We start from the raw sequence: 6,376 nt of genomic DNA, 5'->3' as shown, positions 1-6,376 counted from the left end.
CTGAAACTCAGGTCGAAACGTCGGCATAAAATAAATAAATATGGTTTTGTTTATTTATGTTGTTCTTTGCTGACCGCACCCCCAGACAAACTTCTCCAATAATATTTTTATTATTTTAACACTCCAACGTTTAGGCCATTTCTACCATTTTCAAAGTATCTACCAATAAAAATGTTTTAGATAATACCTACTCATTATAGATTAATTTTAAAAACATCACGAAAAATTATATTTTCGACCTTCTTACCATAGCCAAACCCCATAGGTTATCAACATAATTGCAGATCATATTCCCTTTGTCAAATTATTTATCATTAGTCATTAACACATTAACTAGTTTACAGTATTTAGTATTACATTAACTAGTTTATAATCTCTGTTTGACTTACTCATTTGAGTAATTTACATTGTCAAATATTTTTGATACGAAATGTATTTTTATAACTACTAAATGTAATTTATCTTGCAGTGAACCTAAAGAAGGAGCAATGGCCCCGAACCGTTATCATTCAATTAATGAGTTTTGAATAAAGGACATTTAACAAAGAAGGTAATTTCACTACATTAAACTAGCTAATTTTGATTTAATTGATTAGATCAAAGAAATATCAACTAATTAAGTAAAATTTTCCTGTATTGTATCTCCTGTTTATTTTCAAATGGTACCCTTTTGTAAACAATAAACATTCATTTATACTATTTTAGTTTATTATTATTTTTATAAATAATAATAAAATAGTAAATACATTGCACCAATCACTACGACATATAATGAACAAACATAATTTCTGGAATTAAATTTTAAAAACAAGTAAAGACAATATTTAATTAGAATTGCTATAATTATTCCTGCTGCAGACTCGACTTCTAAGTACTATTCTACTTTCAGTTGAAATCATCTCTCATTTCAAATTTGACAACGTCTTTATTATTCACGAAGGCAATACTTCACCTTACTGTATTAATATTTATTGGTTAGGTAAAAACGAACTACTATTACTATAATTTTGTGTTTCCACGGTTTTTACGACACAAAAAAGTCATGACTACTATCATAACATCATTGGAAAAACAAAATATATATCTTCTCCTTCGGTTAATAATCAAATTATTTTTTACTATATATTTATAGATTGTTTCGTTGCTCTAACAATGAAGGATGGTTATTTTTTTCAGATAAACAAAATTTACCAGATAAACCAGAAATGTACTTTTTTGGAATTTCGGCATTTAAGCCCTATCAGACTATTTCAATGATGATAAAACGTGGCTGATATCAAAGACGATTGAGTCTTTTTTAAGTAAATGGTAAAACTATTTTAAAATCGATGATATAAAATGACACCCCAAGTAGATTCGATTTTAGTGAAAAATTCACATCCCAAGTCTGTATTTACCATAAATATCTATTCTTAATTACACACATAGATGAGTAAAATTAACAAAAGTAAGTAAATTCATTTCAGATTTAGCACATTTTGAATCTGCCGTGAGAAGTTAGCGATACGATATAAAAAAGGAAAAGTGTGAAAGTAATGAAATTATAAAGGAGCAGAGATAGATAAAAATGAAATGAATGAGAAAGGATTGGAGAGTTATTTCAATGTCTTACTGATTATTTCTAATCTCCTTCCAGCAATTGTCACTTGACCTGATAAATCTCTTTATCTCTTTCCCTTCTTCTCTTGTGATTGCCAACAATTGTCATTATTACATTTACAATTATTACTTATGGCGTTAATTATTGAGGCTTTTACTAGATGAAAGTTTCTCTGCCTTTTTGCTTTCTTATTGTTGTCTGTGTCTTATTATTTTCCTTTTTAATTGAAAATTAATCTATAACAATATTTAATAAAATTTATATTGTTAAAAGTAATATATTGAACCTCGACAAACCAACGACCAATATTTATTTACCGAAAATATTATTAAAAACATTTAAAAGAAAATTGGTCCTATCACTCAATCTAGTCAACGAAACTTATCCTACTCCTGTCAATAAAATTGTATTTATAGCTACTCACTCTGATATTTATTCTACTCTATCAATATAGTAATTAAAATTATTCTCTTGTAACAATCTGACTCCTTCAAAAAACTTGGATAAAAAAATATTTCCATTCAATAGATGTCAAATTGATTTTTTAAAAATTGGCTAAGCATTTTAGGAGAGAACGATTATAATAAATGGAGCAGGACTTTATTTTTAAATAAATAACATTAAGCTTCCTTAACTAAAAATTTATTTCTGAACAAATTTAATAATACAGTTTATATTAAAATAGGTTAAATTAAAAAAAAAAGTTGAACATTTTTAAAAGTCTTTCAAGTTTTTACCTTCAATTTATTTATCGCTAGAGCACCCTCCTACAGCACTTTTCCATAACCACTGTGTAAAACTGTTTCCACCCCAAAACTTGGTCAACCAATATTTTCTCTCTGTACTCACATGATACATGAGATCATTTGATCTACGTATCTTTCTTTTCCTTAGCAACAATTTCCGGATGAGTGACTGTAGATAAAGTCAATGATATTTCTCTTTCTTTGACGGTCTCGTGTTTCTGGAGAAGATATCTGAGGTTTAGAAACAGCAGATATCTTCACGTTCATATTTCTCCATTACATTTGATTTATTAAGTTACCGAAGAAATCTAGGTTTTATTGGGGGAGGAGGGGAAGAAGAAAGATCAGACTCTTGATGATACGTTATACTTTGGTCTATGAGAACTTCAAATGGCGGTGGCGGTCTCTTCTACTTCAACAATATCACACGATAAAATAGAAAAACCTGATTTTTTATTATAACACATTGATAGCTCACCGAAATTTTTAGATATCGATTTAAATACTTAGACAGCACAAAACCTAATTTCATTTCCCCGCATGAGCTCCATGTCCTTGTGTTAATTGATATTTCTAAGTTGGTAAACATCGTAAAAAACTAATATGTTAATTATGATTACATTCTCATGAGCTGCTAGTGAATGTATAGATACATTGACTTATCTAATTAGTAGCTGATACTGATGACTACTAGCGATTGCTACTAGTAGATCACTAGCTATTGTGAGTGCTACTGTTAATGGATCATTGTTCCCTAGTTAACGGTCACCGGGCTCTTTTGCTTTCGTCCTTTCAATGGCTAAGAAATGATAACTTCCTGCCAGTACCTGTGTATTCAGGATATCAAAGCCTCTACTTTGAGCCTAAACACCCAACTATAAAACAAGTTGTGTACAGCTTTTCAAATTCTTTGAAACTAGTCTTGGGAATGTGCCTATAAAATTGTATATAAACGGTTCTCAAATTATTAGTTTAGGCCATCTTCGTTAGATATTCTCGATCTCTTTGGCCTGACACTTGAATATTTATTAGCAATACAACCTATAAATAAAGAAATATGTTGACTTATATTCAAGATTTAAATATGAAAAGTTCATTTAGTCTGGATATACAAATGCCCATCATATAATCTAAGGTAAGAAATAAAATAAGAAATAGTTAGTATTAAATTTTTTCCTAATCTTAAAATCTTTTTAAATTTTTAAACTCATACATAATAGTTAAATTAATGATGTAAATGGCAAATTACACAAAAAAACTTGTTATCAATTTTAACTTATTTATTTGAAATTCAATGTAAAATTAAAAACAAAAATATCTGTTGACAGACCAAAACGTTGTTGGAATATAAATATAAATTTAAAAAGTAGTAGATTTGCTGATTCTTAAAAAAAAGAAAACTTAATATAAAGAAATATGTTTACACTAATTATTTTATGCTAATACCAACTACTGTAAAAGGTATGCAGTGGCGTAGCATATTGAGGGTAAGGTAAGGCGGCAACATTTCACAATAAATAAAATTAATATCTCGTAAAAATTTGAATCATTTCATTACATTTTTTTTATCTATATATGATTGTTCTTGCCAAAAAGGTCAATAGAATTACTCTATATTTTAGTATTTAAAATTGAAACAACTAAATAGTAAGTGGCGATAAAATTAATTGCTCACATAATCTTGGGAACAAAAAGTCATACTGATGGTTCGTTTATCTACAAACTTAAATAAAACTAAAATACTACAGAGTAACATAAAACTAAAACTTACCAAAAAATTAAGCACACAATTACAGAAAAATAAAACAGAAATATTAGCCCTTTGTGGGGTTGCCACTTTTTTTTTTTAGGCTTTTTCCTGTACCCTCAATATTCACACATGGAAATTTCAAATTCGTTTCACTATTTTAATACAGTCGGGTTTTAAATACCTTTCAGTTTTTACGATGATATTTTTCTCGGATAATTTACAAGAAAGTATTTGATGTTCGTACATAAAAGGTTTCTACCAACGGCAGAACATTGACTGTGTGCTACTTAAGCCCAGGAGTGAGGTGAAATCACCAATTTCACGACCAAAAAAAGACGTAAGTAAATATGAAAAGAGTATTTCATATCCGTTGGATAAGGTCTACTGTGACCTCTTTTCTCTCCTGAGACTCCTACTTTTCCTGCTTTTTTTTTACTTAGTTTTGTTTAAAGAGAATTTCTCAAATAATAATATTAATGAAATAGATGGAAACTAATCATATTTGTTAATTTATTAAAAGAGAATAAATTATTTTAATTTTTCACAGAAATTGCTGATAGTCATTTAATTTCAACTTATTTCCCTGCAAGTAACCTTGACCGTGTCTGGTGAACTGCTGCATTCACACTCAGCAAAGCACCATTATATTTCATATTTTAATATTAATAATTTTAAAAAAATTATAATTGCCTGTTAAAAAAAAAAATACAATATTTCAAATACAATCTATTCATTCATTCTCTTCTTGGACGTTTCGGTGATACTGTGTCTCCCTCTTCAGTATAATATGATTCACTTTTTGTTTATAAAACAATACATCTATAATTCTATACAATTTTTTAGTTCCATTTGTGGTAATAAACAGAGAAAATAATCAGTAAATGAAAAGAGTATTTTGAATTTATTTATTTATTTAATACCTTAAAATTATCAGCATAATCATAAATTTTAATTTTTATAACAAAAGAATGTTAGAAACGGTATAATAAGAGATTGTGTATGAAGAATTGGGGAGCAGTTAGATTAATTGTCCTAAGTATATATACATAACAGTTCAGAAGCTTACAGCGTACAGCGACTTCGGTAACTTTGCGACCTGTTTCTGGTCTACAGTTTCAATAACCAGATTACCAAGGTTAACTGAAACTAAGATAACTGCCGAACTCAGCTATTCCTATCTCTAAGCTAGAAATTATGGGGCCAATTATATTTAAAATTGATTCAACAGCTAATTTTCACAGTCGAAATCGATGAAACAATTTTTAATCCATTCACTGTAAAACTTTATTTGGTCGGAATATTTTTTTTTCTTTTTGCGTGGGCAATTACTGCTTTCATTACAATAATAAAAAAAACTTTAACTTTTGGTATAATTATAAATTCAATATTTTTTCCTGACCAAAAGTATAAGTAATATATAGTCTGAACTTTTTTTTTCTTCTCCTACAAATGGCTCTATATCGTTTGAACCATATGATAAATTTAAAAAAAAACCTTATAAACATAACACAGGGTTTATACTCCATAACTTGGAAATGAAAATATTAATGAATGGTAAAAAAAAAAAACGGGATGTTTATAAAACGTATACAAACATCTGCTTTGCTTGAATAATGGCACATTTGATTAAAAAATAGTTTTGGTTGCTTTTGAAATGAACGTGTTCCAAAACCCTAGACAAGGGGTTTTCTCTGCTGTGGGCTCTCTATAGACTGTCCGAAAGTAACAACATTCCACGGTACAATCTACAAAATAGGTTAAATACTATATGTTTGTATGAGAGTGTGTGTACAGTATTTATAAACTATCAGGTAAAAAAAATAATAATAATGTAAACTGTAATAATGTAGAGAAAGAATGCTAATAGGGGACTTCATTACTGACATTATCTAAATGGGACAGGGTGAGAAGAGGGATGATTAAAAATCAAAAATGATTTTTTTTTTGTTAAGAGTCTATTTAAACTAACAAAAGGTTTGAAGATTTTTTTTTTTAAAACTGTATTATTAAATTAATCTTAAAATGAATCTTTTTTTTTTTTACCAAAACCAGGGAGATGAATTTATCAATTGTTATACTTATTGTTACATAGTGAGATAAAAATGCATCTGATAAAACGGGAAGATCTTGTCGCTTTAAAATTTTATAGAGCCTTCCTAAGTAACTAAAGAAGAAAATCGAAATTAATTATTTAATCCATTCCAAGCAATCGGACACCTCAATGAAACCAAATAGCGCTATGAACATTTTTCTGGCCTTTAGGGATTTTAAAAGTTCATT

This window comes from Halyomorpha halys, unplaced genomic scaffold (genome assembly GCF_000696795.3).
Source record: "Halyomorpha halys isolate HHAL.00 unplaced genomic scaffold, Hhal_1.1 Scaffold251.1, whole genome shotgun sequence".
Lineage (NCBI taxonomy): Eukaryota > Metazoa > Arthropoda > Insecta > Hemiptera > Pentatomidae > Halyomorpha > Halyomorpha halys.
Note: the sequence above shows the minus strand (reverse complement) of the source record.